Consider the following 23,511-nt stretch of genomic DNA (forward strand, 5'->3'; position numbering starts at 1 on the left):
AGAACCTACAGGGAATATATGGAGAGCCATTAAAATAATTCCCAAGATCCCTTAATATAGCTGACTAAAGAAGAAAAAAACCACAAAGCAGTGTCAATTACACACTTTATTCACCATTGAGACTGTATTATTTTATAATTAAAAACTTAATTTTTAAAAAAATATTGTATATCCTATTATCGTTGGTGTTAATGAAAATTGACCAGGCCTCTGAAAATCTTCCCCCCAAACTGTACCCAGAGCATTAGATTTATTCCACACTGATAAAAACATATTGAGAATGGTCACATAACTAAAGTGTATGCATGGCCATTAATTTAAACACACACACACACACACACACACACACACACACAAAACTGTTCTACCTAATCTAAAATGTAAATTAAACAATGAGATGATTTGCTAGCCCATTAAAATTTTTTTCTGTTAAATAATAATATCTATGGTTAGCCAGGTTGGTAGGGAAAAGAGCAGTCCTCTACTGTCCTAAGGGGGATGTGTAAATTGACATAACTTGTCTGAAAATAACCAAGCAGTATGTATCAATAGCAGTTTGTACCTATAACCCACTAACTACATTTCCAAAAATTTCCCTTAACAAAATCATCTGGAATACGTACAGAATTTATATATGTGGATATTTACTGGGAAGTTATAATAGAGGGAAAATAAAAACTTAAATTTCAAACTATAAAACAATGATTAAAACACAGTACCTTTCATGCAATGAAACAGTATACAGATTCTAAAAAGTCTGTTTCTGGAGACATTTAATAGCAATGCAAGGATAAAAGCATGAGTCCCCATTTTGTAATATACATTATATGTTGTCTGTGTGTGAATATAAACTGCGAGTAAACAAATTTAAAGGAGCGGGAAAAGACAACTTTAAAAGGGGAAGAAAATATACCAAAAGTATATTTATTATCCAGCAGTTAGTCATTTTCTATTTTTTTAAACATTCCTATCTTCCCTGAATTTTCCACAATAACTGTGGAAAGAAAAATATAATGTATACTTAAAACAAAGATAAATACAACAGATTAGTAACAAGTGGACAACCTGGAAAAGGTGTTTAAATAAAAGCTGTATTCAGAACTCCCTTGTTCTTGGTGGTTGTTTCCTTCTCCCAGGCAACTTACTTGACCATCTGCCTACGTAGGGTCATGTCACTAGTCTTCACCAATGAAGGAGTTCAAGAGATGGGATCACAATGCCAGTCTCTACTGTTTCACACTGTACAATACTGGCTGACCAAAGATACCATTTATCATGAGTTTAGGAGCTAAAAGAATAATTTTTTTTCAATTATATGATTCCACCTTTGCAATCTTGCGGACAGTCATTAGACTCAAAAACGGACTCTCATAAAGAAACATACTAAATACTAGAATAAACTTAAAAGTTGAAGGACTACATGAAGGCATACTAATATGCACTGATAGCTTATGCTATCAAATTTTGCTTTGGGAACAAATTAAAACTGGTTCACGAATGATTTTTTCATCGCAGTTACAATTTGTAGCCCAAAGAAAAATTATTAAGACTAGTAGAAAAACATAAATGTATGCTCAAGAAAAATCTTTATCATTATGGTTAATGATTTAAAAGAAGAAAATTCAATTGGGTTAGAACTCCATTCCCATCATCATAAGAAATTTGAGCATAACATCTGTTGACAAAAAAAAAGAGTGGCTAAAATTGAAGAATGACTGAAGAGCTCTTTCAAGAACCAGTTATTTATTTACTTAATTATTTTTAAAGAACAATTTAAAGAAGCTGAATCACCTAAATCCCGGTTAAAGGTGAGAAAGGCATTTCTTTCAACTGAAGAAAAAGCAGTAAATGTTCTCTGCAGCTTACTACCACCTACTGGTACAACAAAATTTCTCATTGATGAGAAAGTGATAATATGCACGCTGTCTGCTTTTTAGATGGTGAGCTTTTTCCAAGACTCTAGAAAGGACTAAGAGGAGTGACCTTGGGTGAAAGTCTCCAGAGTCTTAGAGAACACTCTCAGTCTGAAACCAGATGGTACAATTCTTAGAATAGTTTATTTAGCTGTTCCCAACACATCAGTATTTAAAGGCATAAATATTGTTGCTTCTGTCTTAATGAACCTTATAAAGAAGACATACAGCCACCAGAGCAAGTAATGAACTCTCATCAATTCACTCCCACTAAGGATCTATCAAAAACAAATGTCCATATACAGACCTGAACACCAACCAGAAAGAGTAAAACTACATTCAACACTATAAGAGGACTTGTGGTGAATCTTTACAAGCTCACGTCCACCTCTTTTGTTATTTGACCTAAAGAGCCATCAGACTGTCTTCATTATAATGATGCACATTTGTATGTAGGAGAGTTATAATTTATTGGTCCTCAAGTCTCTTTTCCTCAGAGCCAGTTTAAAACAATTAGGATTTGCAAGCTGTTCCATAAAAGATAAGCACCCAGCCTCAGGGGGTGATATTTCACACAGGCTGACTAGTGCATGTTAAGTAGGTGATGGCTCCTCAGCTGGCCCTGTCCAAGGCAAGTGTCCTCAATGTTCAAGGTAACGATGTGTTGGAGGGAGTATTGGGGGAGGTGGGAAGTGTCTTTTAAGCTTAATCACTAAGTTCAAATTTTAGAAAGCATTTCTCACTGTTTCAATAGCTATAGGACTTGAGAGCTTTATTTTCTCCCTCAAGAGAAAAAGTAAACAAGCCAGCAGAAAGTACCACGTACAATTATTAATTGTACATGTCTTCTTTATGCCAGTGCTCCTTTGTAACTTCAAATCCTCAAAAGCTTTTGGCAAATTAATAGAAGATCAAAATCAACTGTCCAGTTCAGCAGCCAGTTAGTAGATAATGTAAGACAAAGGAAACAGAATCAAAGAGAGGCAACAGATTCGTGCATTTATCATTTACTGAATCACTACATTAGAAATGGAAGATAAAAGTAAATTGAAAAATCACAGTCTTTGAGGGGAGAAAAAGACTCATAAAAGTAGTACACGTGGTGAGCTAAGTAATATGACAAAATGCCAGGGGAGTCAGGTAAGGATCCCTCCACTCATCTCGAAGGATGAGTAGAAGTTTGACAGATGGATGAGAAAAAGAAATGGGAACCAGTTAAAACCCATCTGTCTCAAAGGAACTAAAGAAGGTACAAATAAGCAAAGCTCTCACATTCCTTTACCAGGGCGTAAATTTAAAACTGTCTCTAGATATTGCTCAATGTCCCCAGGGCATGGGCAAGGAGCACAAGTGCTGGTTAAATCATCATCTCCAGTTAAGAACTTAGAGAATTAACATTTACACACACACACACACACACACACACAGTTTGATTTTTTATTGTATGTCCCATTTATTCCTGTTGCTGCCATGCATTTCCTCTCTCTCCCGCTCACGCTCCCACACTCTATTCCATGGGTGAAGCCAGGCAGGCTCAGCTCCTAGGCTGCATTTTGCTCCCTTTACTCCAGTACCTCTGAGTTCAAGAACAGAGTTACAGGGACCAGTGCCCACCAAGCAGGGCTATTTCTGGAAAAGGCCATATACCATACAAAAGGACAGCTTACTCGGATATGGAGAAAAACACTAGGAGGTGCTCGGATAATTATATATGTGCCAGTTGCTAAAAATCAGTATCAGTTTTAAAAGAAAACAAAGTTACTTAATAATCCCCTCCCTGTTTCACCATCAAAATGATACAGATATTTTAGATATACACCCACACACACTTCTAAAATCAACAAGGGAGTTTACAAAATTAAATAAAAAGTAAAACATGTCAAGATAAAAAACAGCAAATGAAAACTCAAGAAAAACTTACAAGAGAAATGGATGCTGACGAACCCAAGATGGATTTATTATTTGTAATTAAATCCTAGTTTTGAACGCTTGCATTTGCCAGCCAAAAAATATTTCTCACACTATTCCCAAAATAGCAGGCAAGAATGAAGTCCTCTGTGCGTAGAGACAACTTCTAGTAACTGTCCAAACTGCTTCAGACTGGGCAAGATATCAGCATGGACCAAGGGAGACTAGCACCCCCAAGTTTCTGACACCATTTTGCTTAAATGGGTGGATGAACACTGGAGGACCACAGACAACCAACATGTACTTAAAAATAATGTTCACTGTGTGATTTTAAAGCTTTAATTAGAAAACAAAGAGACCGCATATAAAAATTCTAATTTCTAGCTTCTCTTGAAAAATCCAAAGATCTGGCAACACTGGGGGTGAATTTTCCCATTGCAACATGGGACGCCGTAGTTGCCTTAGAGTCAGGCACACACCTTCCTGTTTGCCCCAGTCCCCACTGGACCTGCTTCACATGGTGAGTTACCTCACTGGCCCCACTGAGCAGTTGTGCTTGCAACTTTATTTTAGATGAAGAATCAAGACAAAGGAAGTCTACCAGTCTCATTCCCTAATTAAAAACAAGCAATTCAATCATGAAGAATGAATCAAGGTTAAATGTTCAAAAGATAATGCTTTCCTCTACAGACAAGAAGGAAAATTGGGTAATACGACTTTGCTATAAGCCATCCCTATAGACTATAAAACCAGAAGGATATACTACTCCTGAGCAGAAGGACCGAAACTACTTAGAATATTTCCCTGATGTAAGTACTTTCAGAACAAGAGTGCAGGACATTGCATCATTTGGCTTTAATCTTCATCCCTCCCTATACACACTATCCTTACTTCTAGGTGGAGTTACCAGCCCAGGCCCCAGCAACCGGGCTCAGCTGTATGACTCACTTTGGCCAATAGGATTTTAGCTGACATGGCACAAGCAGGGGCTTGAAATGAGATTACACACTGGAACTTGCTCTCTTGCAAGGCTTCCATCACCAGGATGTGCCCAGGCTACGGTGTAGGAAGGTGTGGGATCCATGGCTGCCCAGTGATTTCCAGCTTAGATCAGCCAGATGAACACAGACAAATCAGTGAGTCTACAGATGATAAGCCGGCAGCTTAGCTAACCCATTGCATAGGCAATAAACATGTATTGTCATACGCCTCCAGTTTTGATCTGCTATGCAGCAAGAGCTAATCTAGCTGAAAAATATAGTTTACTAATAAATCATTTGATTTAGTTCAGAGGATGGTGAATTTCCTGAGGTTTCTTCTCAAGCCTACTCTCCTTCAGAAAACAGGTGGGTTTCAGACTGTCTTCTACTGGTGGAAGAAAAAAAACAGATTCAAATTAGGATGCACAAAATAAGCCCAAGCAGTTGATGAAACAAGTGACAGGCTAGCAATTTTTGAGAAAAAAAATCTAAACAATCATAAATAGCAGTTGGGGATATTTGTTCTCTGTATAACATTAAGTTTTTTGAAAGAAACCAGCAATTTCCTAAGTATATTATAAAGCACATTTGTTCTCTTCCTCCTAGTTTTTAAAGTATAAACAGAAACTCCTCTTGACTTTCCCAGGGAACCAAACAATTTTAAGAAAGGAAAATAGTTCTTATTCCTATTGTACCTTAAATTTGCATACTGCTATGTGGCTTACAAAGCATTTGTTAGTCTTTTCTCTTTTGATCTCCCATTTCAATCCTGTGAAGTTGGTATAATTACAACTCTCTACTTTTGCTGAAGAGAAACGGCTAAAATACTTGTCCATGATGGCTTTGCTAAAAAGTTACGATAACAGAACTGGAAGTCACATCTTGTGACTCTGCTTTCTCCACTGCATTCTATACATAAAGAATTATGTAAACTCCAAATACACTGCCCACTCAAATGTTTTCTTTGTCCTCCCCTACTCTGTTTCTTATGATCCATCCTCCCCCTCCAAGAAATGCACTTAAGGCTGGAATATTCCATATGTGCTTGTTTAAAGATTTATATAACGAGCATAATAAAGTATTAAATACTTACATCTGCCATAAATCCAATTTATTACAGCTATTTTAAGAGGTCTTTTAAATAATCCTTTCTCTTGTTAAGAATATTTACAACTAGAGCACCTAGGTGGCTCAATCAGTTAAGAGTCCAAAGGCTCCGAGATCGAGATCGAGCCCTGCATCAGGCTCCACACTGATAGTGTGGAGCCTGATTAGGATTCATTCTTCCCCTCTCTCTTTCTGCCCCTCCCCCACTTGCACTCTCTCGCTCTCTCAAACTTTAAAAAATTTTAAAAAGGATATTTACAACCCATTTCAGACAGCAAAGCATATCTATTTTTTCAGAAGCCATACCCTAAAACCTTAAATTTTTTTAAAAAAGCATTCTCTTCATGATGTAAATGTATTTCCTATTTCTCTTTTTCTGCCACTCTCTCAATCCCCATATTTCTTTCTTGCCCCATTCTTTTTTTACTTTGCATCTTTAGATCTTTCCTGTAACTTTTCTATAATAAAAACCTATAATATATCTTTATTGTACTTACTGATATACTCATTCAAGAGTTTGGTATTTATTCTTAATTTTAAAAGTGGATAAATAGAATGATTTATATACTCTTTCCAAAGTATAAGAAAATAACTTAGGTCACCTGGGTGGCTCAGTCAGTTGAGCATCTGACTTCAACTCAGGTCATGATCTCACAGCTCATGGGTTCGAGCCCTGCATCAGGCTCTGTGCTGACAGCTCAGAGCCTGGAGCCTGCTTCGGATTCTGTGTCTCCCTCTCTCTCTGTGCCTCCCCCACTTGCATTGTCTCTCTCTCTCAAAAATAAATAAACATTAAAAAAAATTTTAATATATATATACACAGAGAGAGAGAGAGAGAGAGAGAGAGAGAGAGAGGGAGGGAGGGAGAATATAACTTACAAATTAAAAAAAAAAAGGTATTAGGAGTTCTTAACTTTGACTTGTACCATGAACTGTTTCTGGGAATGTTTTTAAAAGTATGAATAAAAATTTTAAACCTACAGGATTAGGGGCGCCTGGGTGGCTAGTCAGTTAAGCATCTGACTCTTGATTTCAGCTCAGGTAATGATCTCAAGGTTCATGGGTTCAAGCCCCACATTGGGCTCTACGCTGACAGTATGGAGCCCGCTTGGGATTCTCTCTCTCAACATAAACATTTTTTAAAATTTTTAAAAACATCTACAGGATTAGAAAAGGAATCCAATTATAATGACATGCACTATAATATCATTTAAATACTATTTAAATAAACATAATATCATTTAAAACCAATTACACTTAAAAATTAAATCATTGGGACTCCATGGAAGTAGACCCCACTTTAAAAAGTTCAATTTCAAAATCCTTCAAAAAACAGTTGAGACAATATTAATGCTGAATAACTAGTGCTTTCACATAACAGATTGCCGTATGACAATAACCCTACAAAGTATTATTGTCCTCATGATATATACATAAAAGGCGTAAATAAACTGAGTATTAAGTGTCCAAGGTTATAGGGCTACCAGGTGGCAGAGCTGAGTCTTGAACCTTTCTCCAAAGCCCAAGATTCCTAGTTATCCCTTCTCTTCACCAATGGCACCACTCAGAATCCAGGACTCTTCTCGACTCATTCCTAGCCACCAACATAGTTTCTCTAACTAGGAGTCTTCTCCTGTCCATTCCAACTTTCACTGACACTTCATTGCCCATGGAAGATTGAGTCTAGGTTCTTGAATCCAAGAATTCAGGAATTCAAGACCTTCGGCTAGCACTTCTCCAACAAAAGAACTGTAACAAGCATAAGGCCCACATTCAGCTGCTGTTACACCAGATTCTCCCACCACTTCATTCTTCACTAATGTCACTAGTTCTGTCTAGAACACCTTCTGCTGTCTACTATTGCCACTTATTTCAAGTCCACTCATCATTCCAGGCATAGCACAGATAATATAACTTCACGGATACCTTTCATCTCCAGCCAGAAGTGATCTGTCCTTCCTCTGCATTCTTATAGCTCTATAATCATAGTAAGACATTAAACATGCCCATAAAATGTAAATATTTGTGACACAAATTTTTTTTTTAATTCCTTGAATAGGTCAGACTCATTTCACTGCCAGATTCACAGCCTAGAACATTTTCACTCTTTTTCCCTTGGTTAACTCTTACCTTTTCCTTCAATTCTGAGTTCACAAAAAACGCCCCTTAAAAAACTTTCCTTCACTGCTTCCACCCAACTCCGGGCCAAGTGCCCATAGTGGATATGACCTCGTTACAGCCGATAGACAAACTGGCTGTTTACTTGTCTGTTCCCTCAGTAGACTCTAAATTTCAACAGAGACTCTATTTACTTTGTTCATGGTTGTATTTCAATACCTAGCATAGTGCTGGGCATGTAGTTGGAACATTTTTAAATGAATTTACAGGTAAATTTTCCTTATTCTCCTGTCCGATTAATCCAGAGACAAATTTCAAAGTACAGGCCCTTGCAAACAGCATGTACTAATTAAATAATTGTTGCATGAAATAATTCTAGTGATAAATGGGTTAGATTAATTATCTTAAGCCTTCAAACAATAAGGATTTAACTGAAAAGCAGTATCAATAGGAATATTTGATACTTGATAATATGTCTATTTAGAGTAAATAAGGATAAACATTTCAAATTGACTTGAATACGTGCGTGAAAACTTATAACTGAATCAAAACTAGAGGGTTTCCAGGGCACCAGGGTGGCTCAGTTGGTTCACTGTCGGACATCAGCTCAGGACATGATCTTGCAGTTCGTGAATTTGAGCCCTGCATCTGGCTCTGTGCTGACAGCTCAGAGCTTGGATCCTGCTTCAGATTCTGTCTCCCTCTCTCTCTGCTCCTCCTCCACTTGTACTCTCTCTCTCAAAAATAAACATTAAAAAAAATTTTTTTTAATTAAAAAACTAGAGGATTTCCTTGACTTACTACAAATCACCTTATCATTGTCATTTGCACCGGCATTCCTCAATTATTACTTATCTGTACTACAGAGCTCTAAACTCCAAATTACCTAGGCTCTTTATCATCTGAGTCCATTCTCAGTACTGTTTCAATGTACCAACTGCCACTCACCCATTTTTGCCATTTTAAAGCCTTCACTCTTGCATGACAAGCTTTTCCCTTCTTTCTAGGATCTATAAAATTTGCCTATCTCTTCTTCCTTTAAAATACTAATCATAGGTCACTTTTTCAATGACATCTCTCTTCAGAAAAGCTTAGTTTAGGTTTACCTTTAATTCACTCATCCATTCACCCATGAGCACTCACTCATTCACTCATGAGCACTTATATGGCAACTCCTATGCACAGGGTAGACTCTAAATGTTCATCAGCTAACTGGATTCATGTAACCACAAATACACCCATCTCCCAAACACTGTAAGCACCAGCATTGTACAGATCTACATTAAGAGTTATAAAAATTTCAGGGGTGCCTGGGTGGCTCAGTCATAGAAGCATTCGACTCTTGATTTCGGCTCAGGTCATGATCTCAGTGTGTGAGTTTGAGCCCTGTGTCAGGCTCTACATTGACAGCATGGAGCCTGCTTGGGATCCTCTTTCTCCCTCTCACTATCTCTTAAAATAAATAAATAAACTTAAGAAAGAAAAAGAGTTATAAGAATTTCAGAGAGGGGTTATATCTGAGAAAAGCCTGATCGGCCTCTTAGGACCACTCATAATCATTAATAACAAGACACCAGAAACAAGGTTAAAAATCTAAAGCAGGGGATGCCGAGTGGCTTAGTCAATTAAGCATTCAACTTTTGATTTCAGTTCAGGTCACGATCGTGACATTAAGCCCCATGTCTGGCTCTGCCTGAGCATAGAGCCTGCTTAAGATTCTCTCGCTCCCTTTCCTTCTGTCCCTTTCCCCTTCTCTCAAAAAATAAAAATTAACTTAAAAAAGATTAGTGCAGTTGTAAAGGATGCAAAGGATACATAAACAGGCGATTCACAGAACACATATAGCCCTAACAAACATACAACATACTTTATTTCACTAATAAATGCCAACTAAAATGATAGAATCAGATTCTCCTTTCTCTGTTTTGTGTAAATGAAAAAAAGCTTTGGCATAGGTACCCCCTTACTGTAAGAGTATTAACAGAATAGGTTTTCTAGAAAACTGACAAGTAAAAATAAGTAATATTCATCTAGATTCTATCTAATAGGTATATAGATTCTACATCTATAGGGGCGCCCAGGTGGCTCAGTCAGTTAAGCATCCAACTTCTGCTCAGGTCATGATCTCACCATTCATGAGTTTGAGCCCCACTTCAGGCTCTGTGCTGACAGCTCAGAGCCTGGAGCCTGCTTCAGATTCTGTGTCTCCCAATCTCTCTCTACCCCTCCCCCGCTCATGCTCTGTCTCTTTCTCTTTCTCTCAAAAATGAATAAATGTTAAAAAAAATTTTTTTAGATTCTACATCTATAAATATTATTCCAGGAAAACAGAAGTCAAATGTATACATCTTACCTGTAGGTGTACATATAATTTCATTGCAGAGTTATTTATGTTAGTAAATAAATAAATAAGAAAAAACACAAATAATACAGTAAATGTATCTAGTCATTGGGATGCTGGTAACAGTTAAAAACCACAAGGAGAATTTTATGTGCTGACTTGTAATATTAACAAGAAATAAAAACACACTATGGGATATTTATGAACATACTGAAAACACTTTCTACTAAAATCAACCTAGTGACAATACTCTATAGATAACAATAAACTCTAGATTATTTGCATATTACTCCCAGATGTGTCAAGACTGCAGCTGAGAATTTCTGGGCTAGATTATCCTAGCAGGCCCTTCCAGCTCTAAAATTCTTTAAATCTAAGGACTTTGTACAACACAGATCTTGGACACAGTGTTACTGCAAGGTCTCAATGGGTCTCCCCTATATGTTTAAGTGCCTTTATCAAAATGCAACATGAAAATGTTAAAAAGTGTCCAGCATTTTAAATCTATGTTGCAAAACTTGAGTTTTGTTTGTTTTTGCAACACTTGAGTTTTTAACACTACACCCTTGATTTTCAAATCATGTTGAATGTTGAATATGCATACTCTACAGAAATCACAAATTATAACTACCTCTTACCTCAATAATGTAAAGAACATTATACCTTAAAAAAACTGAAAAAGCTAACAGAACCCTCTGAATATATAAAGAGACAAAAAACAGTAAACATTGCTTATATGGTATACCTAATCTAAAAAGGCTAACTCTAAATCAAATCTGACTTAAGAGCAGTCATAAACAGCAATGGGTCCTCTTTGCAGTGGACAGGACTGGGATTTGGAATCAACAGATCTGGAGACAAAGACCACTCTTTTGGCTCCAGATACCAAGAAAGTCAAAAAACTCTATCTTAACCTCAACTGTTTCATTTGTAAAATGAAAATAAGCATAATCAAAGTGTCACAGAGATAAAATGCAAAAAGTGCCTAATACAGTGGCTGGGACAAAATAGGTTCTCAAATACTGGTCAAACAGAAACAGATGCATCACTGTTGCTTTTGTTGAGGTATCTAGTTTGTTCCCCCTGAATTTCTGTAACATCAAATCTATTTTGTTCATCTGCATTTTTGTAACACCCTTTCACAACCATCCTATTTTATCTTTGTACTACATATTAGAAAGGAGTTTCTTGCCCCCCCCACCCCCCGCCCCAAGTCTATCTGTTGAAATATATTTATCCACCATATGCAAAAATTTGTTAGCTCAGAAACTCAGGGAGAAAGCATACTCACAAAACACACCCCCAAAACTCCGTGTTGTTCTCCTCTGAGCTCAGTGCTCTTCTTTGGCACATATGTCTGCCTCCTATCATTTCTTCATGAGGTTCAGGGCAAAAGGCCTAGTCAGGTAGACGATCTTTGGTTGCCCTACACCTTCCCCAAATCACCTACAGACAAATGAAACAAGGGGGTAAAACACACTTACAACCTTAATTTTTTTATATAATGAAAGATCAAAATAAGCTCACTCTCACTACACACAATTTAGTGCATATCAGAGAACAGAGAAAATTATCCTTAGATCATGTAAACGCCCCAGTGAACTCACAGGAATTCTTTACGTCCAAGTTCTCAGCCAGCATAGTCTTCACTGGTCACTTCCACTCATGCATGGTCACCCCTTGGGCTGGCTAGGGTGAAATGTAGCCCAAGTCTGGCCAAAAGTAGTGTCCCTGAGCAGATCTATTAGTGGGTAAACTAACTAAGGCAGGTAACGAAATTAACATGTTACTTCTGAATTTGACGGCTAAATTGTATTTCTAAGCCAGTAAGGAACTATCTGATAGCACTCCTAAGGCAACATTTTATAAGCTGCCCAATTCTTCCCACATTTAGTATTGCAAATCAGTAAGTAAAATGCCTTTGGTTGTAGGAAAGAGCTAAGGACAGAAATGTTTTCAATTCTTTGTGACTGCTTTCAAAGCAATCTGCAAAAACCCAGCTAGTTATTCTGGTAATTGGTCATTGTCTCAAAAAAAAAAAAAGTATTGTGGAAAAGTTAAAGTAAACTGTTAGAGGGTTCAAAATGGCCCAGATCATGCATTGACAGAGAGGACAGGCTGGGATGACACAGGTATAATGCACAATTCACTCTTCTTTAAAAAAAAAAAAAAGGGGGGGGGGGCGGGGAGCAAACTTCCCCAGGTGAGTTATACCAATAACCAAACTGTTCTGTGCCAATGTGAAATGGCTGAAGTTGTAATCTTCTATCTGTGCTGCCAATACAGTAGTGACTGGCCACATGTGGCCTAGTGAGCTCTTAAAACCTGGCCAGTTTGAAATGACACGTGCTGCAAGTGTAAAATACAGAAAAGAATGTGAAGACTTAATGCCATTAAAAAAAAATTGTTTTAAGAATATAAAATATCTCAATAAATTTCATATTTGACTACATGCTAAAATGAAAACGTTTTGGACATACTATGCTAAATAAATTCTTAAAATTAATTTCACCAGTTTGTTTTTACTTGTCTAGCGTGGGCACCAGAAAATGTAAACGGGTGTGTGGCTCACATTTTATTTCTATTACACAGCAAAGATCTGCATAATTGATAAAATAAATAACAAATACTGAGCATTTCTGTGTCAGGTCCTGTGCTAGATACGCCACACAAAACTGAGAACAGCTGCAACGTGGTTTTAAAGACGTCTGTGCAAGTGACTGAGCTTCATCAAACCAATAAAGGATGAGGCTGGAATTCAATGTCAGGTGTTCCTGCTAAATAACTCAAATAAGGGACTGTTAACAGCTAATGTTGGGGCAACTTCCTTCATGGCCTGGGAAAGCCAGGTCGCTGATACAGTGTTCCCAAGGGTAGCAAACTTTTGTAACCATAGAACAGTTACAAAAACGTCAAGTTATATCCCAGTCAAGCTAACACCAGAATGAGCCCAAATCCTTGATAGCTCAGGCTTCGCAGCTGCTAGCAACAAAACTAACCGCTCAAAAAAAAAAAAAAAAAAAAAAAAAAAAAAAGCCTACGTAATTCAAGTTCCCTGGATGACTTGGCCAGAATCTGTGAACACTCACGCCGAGGGAAGGGGCGACGGGATACCAGGCACGCTGTCTCCCCCTACCCTGGCAACACTCCACCCATCCAAGGCCCCACTCCAGATTTCCTTGTAGCTTCTGTGTCCCCACCTCTGGGACCAGGGGAACCTAAAACGACTACGATAGGATAAGGAAGCAGTAAAGAAAGGGCGAGTAGGCATTTGGGGGCAGGTACCTGAGATAGAAAAGGACCCTAAGTCCTTAAAGCCGGATCATCGCAGAGGCCCCTCCCGGCTCCCACGGCCGCCAGGGACCCAGAAGGTGCAACTGACCTGACGCTGCGGCGCAACCGACTCTGCTCTCTCCAGACTCGCAGCTATGGCAACTTGAACTAGCCGCCCAGCCACAGCGAGCGAACAAGACCCCGCTGCTGTTGCCGCTTGGCACTCTGGGAGTTGTAGTCCATCTTGTCCTCAAAAACAAGGAGTCGTCCAGGGAGAGAGGCCCTAGGAGAAACTTCAAATCCCAGGATGCAATACGACTGGCCTAAGGGCCACTTTCCCGGAAGAAGCCGGATTAGCTGGCACCTGAGTCCCTGGGCCTCGCCCTCTTGCCCTGTTCTTTTTTTTTTTTTTTTTAAAGGGCCAGTAACTTCTACGGGAAGCAAATACCTGAGAGTGAATTAACGGTAATTTAATCAGAAAAGTCCAAACTATTCACTTAAGAAAAAAAAGAAAAGAAAAATTCAAAGTAGTTGCAATAATGACAGACTCCGTTTCTTTTACTGCTTTCAGACAGGGAAGAGTCATTTCCATAAGTGAAACGTACAAATCCTCTTACTACCAGAGCACAATGTCTTTTTCCTAAGATCCACAAATTCTTAGAACTGGAAGGGAAGAGAGAAGATTATCTAATAAAACCCTTTAGGCCTAGAAAGAGTGAGTGACTTACCCAAGATCACATTAACTCATTAATGGCAAACCAAAGTCTTTAAGGCTGTCACTTCATGATTGCTGCTACATTGAGTCTAGAGTGTCATCTCCACAGTCATTCTAGAACATGAGACAGACGTATGCCACTCAGAGACGTCGGTTTCAGCTGAGAGAAGGCAATAAAAACGTCAACAAAGAACTCAACTTTGGAAAAGCTAAGAAGTGAAAAATCAATTAGTCATGTAGAGCCTCATTTCTTTGTGCTCTGCCAAAAAGACCATTGATCACTTCCTCAAGTCTTAAATCGAAATTTGCTTTATCTGTGAAAGCTTTCTTGGCTACTTCAAGAAGAGCTAGATTGCATTAAATGCATAGTTTCCCTATTCTAATAATTTTGTACTGTAATTATCCATTTCCCTGTTGGTCTCTTCCATCAGACTCAGCCCTTCAAAGGCAGGGGCCAAATCTTTTAAAATCAGTACCTCTCTTCTCAGCCCTTCCTCACTTCCCACTCTCCCTTCACATCTCTTTCTCTCTCTCTCCCTGTCATACACAAAAACATAAATAATAAGCATATAAATTTGATGTGTTACAATAACTCCAACATTTTCTCTGGCCAACACTGAGGGTAAAGTTTATTTCATAACCAGTTTGAACATAAAATAATTCTTCTAAAAATTACCTGTATATTTTCATCTATCTTCAAGCTGCTTGCTCACAGTTGTATTCAAGAATACACTCCACCTGATACAGAGATTAAGATAATTCAGAACAGCCATAAAATTTCCCCATGTGCATGCAGAAGCATAATAACTCTATTATTTACCTGTTAATGTTTTAATTTTTCAAAACAATTACACTCATTCATTTAATTCAGCAAATGTATGCCGTATCTTTCTAGTATCCAAACATTGTATTAGACACTCAAAATGTAGTAAACATGAGGAGATGAACATGTTGCTCAAAGTGAAGAAACATACCATTAAACAAATTTCTACAAATCTGGGTGATAGAGTACTGTGTAGGTTTCAATGCAGACACATAAAATAGAAACTTTTTAAGGAAGTGATATCTGATCAAATGGGGGAAGAATGACCACCAAAACAGCTAATGTCAGCATTAATAAAAACTGTCCACAACCTCTCTTCACTGGTCCAACCATATTTAGAGAATAAATTCAATTCAGGAGACCCCATTTTTAAAGTGACATTACCAAAATAAAGCAAAATCAAAAAACGCAACTGGGGCTAATGGGTGGAGAATCATATTTGAGTTCATTATGACCAAGATATTTTAAAATACACTATTAAATTACAGCAACTTTTTGTCATATAGTGTGCTCTCAACCCACAGATATGACATCTAGAAAAAATATAGTGAAGTCAGATCATAGAATCTTTCTTCTTCTTTACAAGATAGACAAAAATAAGAAAGCCAATAAAAAAATATTTTACACAAAATGTGTCTTATAACTCCCCAATGACACTTATTGCTTTTAATCAGTATGACAGGCACATGTTATCCAACCCCAAAATCACACTCAAGTTGAATCACCTGATGTTAAAGCTGGAAAAACACACAAAGATTATCACCAGCAGTAGCCATCTTCTGCAAACAATACAAATAGAAGTATAGAGAGATTACATGATGTATTGGTTTCCTAGTGCCATTATAGTAAAATACCACAGAGTGGGGGGCTTAAAAAACAGAGATTTATTTCTCACAGTTTTGGAAGCTGCAAGTCGAAAAGCAAGGTATCAATAGCGTTAGGTTCTCCTCAGGCCTCTTTCCTAGGCTTACAGGTAGCTGTCTTATCTCTTTGTCCCCACATGGCCTTTCCCCGAAGCATGCAAGTACCTGATGTCTCTCCCTTTTCTTATAAAGACACCAGTTATTTTGGATTAGGGCCCCACCCTTAAAATGTCATTAAACCTTAATTACCTGCTTAAAGACACTATCTTCAAATATGGTAATATTGATGGTTAGGGCTTCAATGTATGGGGTTGGGGAGGAAGGGGGACGTGATTCAGCCTATAACACATGATCTCCTCAAAATTTTACCTATTTACAATTAGTGTCATCAATGATCTTCCCACAACACCATACCTTGATAATAGCAGATATGGCAGATATTTTTGACATACCTCACCCATATCACCCCTTAACTGGGAATGATTCTACCCACAGTGTTGGGCCCCAAAGCCTTGTTTATATTATACAAAGCCCCTTTTCTGACCATGGCTATTTAGTCGGTGGCTGAAACAATTTGGGCCAGTCAGGATCTTTATCCTGTGAGGGTTTAAAATTGGGACTCAAGCATTCAACTGGTTGCCTGAATAGTCTTGATGTGAGGGTACAAACTGAGGCTTTCTCAGTGAGATGACCATCTTCATCTATGTTCAAGGAGAAACTGAAAAATCTAATCTTCAGAGAAAGAGAGAAATGAGAAAATCAGCAAAAGTAAACCGCGCAGCCCCAGAGGGAATGAGCCTAAGAGGAGAGAATCTTGGTTCCTGACAATTTCCAAGTTCCTGGCTTTAATCTCTTGCTATTTCCACTTACATTTTATGTATTTGTGTTCTGGGATGCATTAGAGAAAGATGGAGGTGGTTAAATGTCCAGATTCAAGACTCAGACCACTTGGGTTCAAATTTTAGCTGTAATACCTATCAGCCATGTCACCTCAAGCAAGTATATTGAATCACTCTGTGTCTTCATGGAGATGACAAGAATAGTACCTAACAAGTAAAGTTGTTTTGAGGATAAAAGAAATTAATGTATATGAAGCATTTCACCCAGGGCCTAGCCCATAGTAAGCACTCGATATATGTTGGCTGATATATAACATGATCTCCCAGAATGTTAGTTCCATGTACATCGAGACTTTATTGTTTTTTTCTAGGTACTTAGATCAAAGAATATACCTTGTTGCCTGCTGATGATTTCCCTCTTGAAGCTTAAGTTCTGTTGATTGAAATCCAAAGACCCTAGACTAAGATGACATTGGTGAATCCTAATTGTCCAGCCTGTGAGATCTGAGGTCCTAACATTACATGTAATTTTTTAGGCAGGTTTAGCAGAAGTGATTCTGAACCATACCAAACATTAAACATCTAAGCGGCCTAATCAACAGAAGGTTCTGGAATGGGGCTAGTCTGAAAGCACCGACATGATCATCATACCCTAACTCATCTAGAATAAGTAAGCATAGGAAAGGGAATACAACTATTACATAAGAAGCTGGTGAGCAGCAGACAGAGGCTGTGCTATTTCAAGTAAAAGGGGCAGAAGTTTTGTTTCACCAATACCTTGAAAACTCATACCACTGTGAAACAACAGCAAATTGATTATTTCCATGTGATGGGAAAATATAATTGAAATACTAACCAAAAATTTCCTCAAGTATTTTCTTTTCCCACTTGGTTCTCCTCCAACCTCCATTTCAGCCAGCTAAGCTATTCTATGCTTATGGCCTCAGAGAAGGTATGTGACCACAGGAAGCAGAAAGGGAAAGGAAGAGGAGGAGAAAAAAAAGAAAAAGTATTCTTTTCTTGGCTTTTGAGCATTAGGCACCTAGATCCTCAGGTAAGACTGATCACATAGTCACATAACTTGTGGGTCCAAGTGCAAAATGAAAATGTCAGGCCCTGTTTAAAATCGATTCAGATTGTCAAAAATGGTGTCAGCAGAGCCTTAAACCAAGAACACAGCTCTGTGGAATTGCCAGATCCCAATGGAACAGAATAGAGAGTTCAGAAATAAACCCATGATTATGGTCAATATATCTGTGACAAAGGAGGCAAGAATATACAACGGAGAGAAGACAGTTTCTTCAATAAATGCTGCTGGGAAAACCATACAGCTACATGCAAAAGAATGAAACTGAACCACTTTCCACTACCACACCAAAAATAAACTCAACATGGATTAAAGACCTAAATGTGAGACCTGAAACTATAAATACCCTGGAAGAGAACACAGGCATTTCTCTGGCGTTGGCCATTGTAACATATTTCTAGATATGTCTTGTAAGACAAGGGAAACAAAAGCAAAAATAAATTGTTGGGACTACATCAAAATAAAAAACTTTTGCACAGTGAAGGAAACCATCAACAAAACCAAAAGGCAATCTACTGAATGGGAGAAGTTATTTGCAAATGACATATCTGATAAGGGGTTAATAAACAAAATATACAAAAAACTCACAACTCACCACCAAAAAAAACCCCCAAACAACCCAATTAAAAAATGAGCAGAGGATCTGAATGGACATTTTCCCAAGGAAGATCTACAGATGTTCAACAGACACATAAAAAGTCATCAGGGAAATGCAAATCAAAACCGCAATGAGATATCACCTTACACCTGTTAGAAGGGCTAAAATCAAAGAGACAAGAAATAGCAAGTGTTGGTGAGGATGTGGAGAAAAAGGAACCCTCATGCACTATTGGTAGGAATGTAAACTGGGTACAGCCACTATGGAAACAGTATGGCTGTTCCTCCAAAAATTAAAAATATAAATACCAAGTGGTCCAGGGCACCTGAGTGGCTCAGTCGGTTGAGCATCCGACTTTGGCTCAGGTCATGATCTCCCGGTTCATGAGTTCAAGCCCCACATCAAGTTCACTGCTGTCAGTCAGCACAGAGCCCACGTTGGATTCTCTGTCCCCTTCTTTCTGCCTCTCACCCACTTGTGCTCTCTCAAAAATAAAATAAAAACATTAAAAGAAAAAATGCTATATGGTCCAATAATTCTACTACTGGATATTTTACACAGAGAAAACAAAACTACTATTTCAAAAAGATATGTGCACTCCTATGCATTAAGTGTTTATCTATCTCGAAAGAGAGAAAGAAAGTGCAAGTGGGGGAGGGGCAGAGAGAGGGAGAGAGAGAATTCCAAGCAGGCTTCATGCCCTCAGTGCAGAGTCTGACACAGGGCTTGATCCCACAAACTGCAAGATCATGACCTGAGCCAAAATCAAGAGTCAGACACTTAACCGACCAAGCCATCCAGGCATCCCCATTCCTATGTTTATTGCAGCATTATTTACAATAGCCAAGATATAGAAGCAACCTAAGTGTCTACCAATAGATGAATGGATAAGGAAGACGTGGCAAGATAAGATCATGCCATTTGTAACAGCATGGATGGACTTAGATGGTATTATGCTAAGTAAAAAAAGTCAGATCGAGGAAGACAAATAACATATGATTTCACCTATGGTTGCCAGAGGGGAGGGAGAAGGAGAATGAGAAAAATGGGAGATATAGGCTTCCTATATCCCTATAGGAGATATTCCTATCTCCCTAATGGGAGATATATAGAATAAAAGGGACAGCATAAAGAACATATTTAATGACACTGTGATAGTACTGTGGATGCAGGGGAGGGGCAGAGAGAAAGGGAGAGAGAGAATTCCAAGCAGGCTCAGCTCTGTCAGTGCAGAGCCCGATGCAGGGTTCAAACCCATGAACCTTGAGATCATAACCTAAGCCAAAAACAAGAATTGGACACCAAACCAGCTGAGCCACCCAGGCACCCCACAGCAATGCTTTTTAAGACAGTAAATATCAGACAAAAAAGGGCAATAATCCCTGAGAGAAAGGAAACAAGTAAGGTTAGCCTTACAATTGCACAACTTAACTGCCTTGAATTTCCAGGTCATAGTCCAAGGAGAAGGAAGCCAGGCAGTGGCTGGATGCTCTGAATTAAGGAAACAAAGCTGAGAATCTGAAAAGCCCAATGTAACTGGAGTTTGCAGGACAGAAACTGGAGAGAAGAGAACTACACAGAGAAAACTCCAGAGAACTACAGAGGGTCTCCATGGAGTATTCAGCTGAGTATGCATTTTCATATGCATATGAAGAAACTAGAGAAAGGAGCATCTGACAAGATTGGAGGAGAAAGTGCCTGACTGCCACACAGGACCAGAAATGGGTGACTATTCCCAACAGGGAACTGAAACGCTTTATTACTCATGGACTGTTAGGGTAGACACTCAGAAAAGTCTTGGCTCAGGAATGGGGAATATGTAGCAACAGATTAAAGCTACTCTGGCCCCATGTAACAAACCTGGAAAGCAAGATCCAAAACTATCAAGCTGTTTCCAAGTAATTTAACCATACCTGACAACAAATATCAAAAACCATTATATGAAGGCAAATAATCCAGCACCAAAAGGAGTAAAATTTCCCACATCTGCTATCCAAACAAAGATTATCAGGCATGCCAAGAAGCAGGAAAATGCAACCTTTCTAAACTGACCCAAAATTAACAAAAATGTTAGAACTACCAAACAAGGACATTTTTGTGGGTTGAATTGTGTCCTCCAGAAAGATATCTTGAAGTTTTAACACGTGGTACTTGTGGAGGTGACCTTATTTAGAAATAGGGTCTTTGCATATATTCGAGTTAAATTGAGGTTATACTGGATTGGAGCTTACCCTTGTCCAATGACTGGTGCCCTTATATGTAGGCGGAATTTGGATCATAGAGACACACACAGAAAACATCTTGAGATTGGAGTGATGGAAGCCAATGGACATCAGGGACTGTTGGTGACCATCAGAGGCTACAAAAGGGAAGGAACTTACTCCCCTAGAGACGTCACATAGAACATGTACTTGACAACACCTTGATTTTGGACTTCTACCCTCCAAAACTATGAGGGAATTATTTTTCTGTTGTTGTTGTATGTTTTTTAAGTTTATTTATTTATTTTAAGAGAGAGGGAGAGAGAGATCATGAGTGGGGAAGAGGTAGAGAGAGAGGAGAGGAGATCCCAAGCAGGCTCTGCACTATCAACACAGAGCCCTATGCAGGATTTGATCCCACAAACCATGTGTTCATGACCTGAGGCAAAATCAAGAGTTGACGCTCAACTGACTGAGCCACCCAGGAGCCCGTATTTTTCTGTTGTTTTAAGCCATGGAATTTGTGATACTTTGTTACAGCATTAAAAAAAAATACAGACATCAAAATAGTTACTGTGGTTTTTATGTCCAAGAAGTTACAGAGATAGGCAAAATATGGAAAAGGCTTAATTTGAAATTCTAGATATGAAAACTTCACCTGAGATGAAATATATACTGATAGGATTAATGGCAGATCAACTATCTCAGGAAGAAAAAAGAATCCTGAATTTGAAGACATAGCAAAAGAAACTATCCAAAGTGAAAAACAGAGAAAAAATATTTCTAATGAAATAAATATCAGTTGACCTCTTTGTGAGACAACTTTAATCAGCCTAATAGAAGTGTAATAATCAGAATCCTCTCAAAAGAGCAGAGAGACACAGGGGATAGAAAAATATGAAGAAATGGTATCTAAATTTTTTTCAAATTTGATGAAAACCACAAATATGCAAATCCAAGAACCTCAAAATACTACAGAAGTAATATGAAGAAAAATACATCAAGGCACATGGTAATCAAACTACTCTCAACCAGTGATAATGAAAGTCTTAAAAGCAGCCTGAGGGAGGGGGAAAAAAAAGTATGTTACAAAAGAACAAAGAAAATTATGACAGAATATTTTCCTTGGAAACAGTGCAAGCAACAAAACAATCGAGCAATAGTTTTTGAATACTGAAAGAGAAAAATACTATCAATCTATAATTCTATACATAGCAATGATATACTTTAAAAATAAAGGCAAAATGAGTGCTTTTTCAGGTACACAAAAGCTGAAATCATTCATAGCTGACTGATGTGTACTACCAGAAATGCTAATGCAAGTCTTATGATTTAAGTTTCTTTAAAAGATAATTGACTATCTTACAAATAACAATGTATTGTAGTGCTTGTAACTTATGCATGAGTAAAATTCCTGGCAGCAAAAGCAAAAAAAGGCCCTAGGAGAGAAAAAATGAAAGTCAAGTACTTAGATCATACATAAAGTAGTGTAATATCAACTGAAGGCAGACTATAATAGCTTAAAGATGTATATTATAAACCCTAATACAACCACAATAATGACTAGACAAAGAGTTATAGCTACGAGTCAACAAAGAAGATAAAATGGAATGATGAAATTTCCTGAATTAATCCCAAAAAAGGTTTTTACAAAAAAGGGGGAAAAAAACAAAACCCAAACCGGGTGAAACAAATATGAAACTAGTAGCAAGATTATGAACTTAAACTTATTATCGATAATGACATCAAATGTAAATGATCTATACAACCAAAATAAAAGATAGAGATTGCCAGATTGAGAGCAAACTGTGGTATGTGTAAGAAATGCACTTTAAATATAAAGACATAAAGAGGTTAAAATAACATATTGAAAAACAATAGCGTGGTAATGCTAATCAAAAGAAAGTTGGATTGGGTCTATCAATAAGTAGATTAAAAAACAAAGGATATTACCAAAATAAAGAAGCCCATTTAATAATGGTAAGGGCATCAACTTACCAAGAAAATAAGAGTTCTAAACATTTATGTATAGGATGTCAAAATACATGAAGCAAAAACTGACAGAAATACAATAGAAAAAAAGAAAAATCCCCAATGTAGTAACAAATACTCAGTACCCATAAATCATAGTTAATATAATAAGTAGAAAAATCATAAAAAATACGTAAGACTTGAACATTATCAACCATATGACCTATTGATGTTTACAGAATGCATGCCTCAACAACAGCAGAATACACTGTTTTTCCCAAATGTACACAGAGCATTTATCAAAATAGACCACATTCTGAATCATAATACAAGTGTCACTGAACTTAAACATTTTCAAGTCATAAAAACTGTATTTTTTTTCTCTAAATGGAATATTTTTAGAAATCAGTAACAGAACAATATCTGGAAAATCACCAAATATTTGGAAACTAACACACTTCTAAATAACCCATGAATCAAAGAAGAAATTTTTGAAAATTAGAAAGTATTGTAAGCTGAATGAAAATAAATTTACAAGATATCAAAATTTATGAGATTAGTACTTACAGGGAAAATATAGCACAATATATCTATAATATTATCAAAGAAAGAAGTCTCAAATCAATGCCTTCAGCCTTAAGAAACTAAGAAGGAAAATCAAACCCAGTGGATGCAAAAAATAAAAAATAAAAAAAACAACAAACAATAAAGATCAGAGCATTTATCAATTAAATGGAACATAGAAAAACAATATAGAATTATGAAACAAATCTA

At 37.6% G+C, this 23,511-nt stretch overlaps 1 protein-coding gene across 7 annotated transcripts in view; it reads right to left on the reverse strand.

Annotated features, from left to right (window-relative positions):
- Window positions 1–13,876, reverse strand: part of CEP128 (centrosomal protein 128) — a 383,316-nt gene extending 369,440 nt beyond the window's left edge. For 6 of the 7 annotated variants that reach the window (XR_008417279.1, XM_053889680.1, XM_053889682.1 and 3 more), the window contains exons 1-2: window positions 13,750–13,876; window positions 11,659–11,813 (exon numbers count right to left, since the gene is read on the reverse strand). The gene's annotated coding sequence lies outside the window, so the exon portion shown is untranslated. Of the gene's footprint in view, window positions 1–11,658; window positions 11,814–13,652 lie in introns of all 7 variants that reach the window. The other variant, XM_019461917.2, reaches the window with a different exon arrangement.
- Between the last annotated feature and the right edge of the window lie 9,635 nt (window positions 13,877–23,511).

This window comes from Panthera pardus, unplaced genomic scaffold, assembly GCF_024362965.1.
Source record: "Panthera pardus isolate Hobbes unplaced genomic scaffold, ASM2436296v1 HiC_scaffold_24, whole genome shotgun sequence".
Taxonomy (NCBI): domain Eukaryota; kingdom Metazoa; phylum Chordata; class Mammalia; order Carnivora; family Felidae; genus Panthera; species Panthera pardus.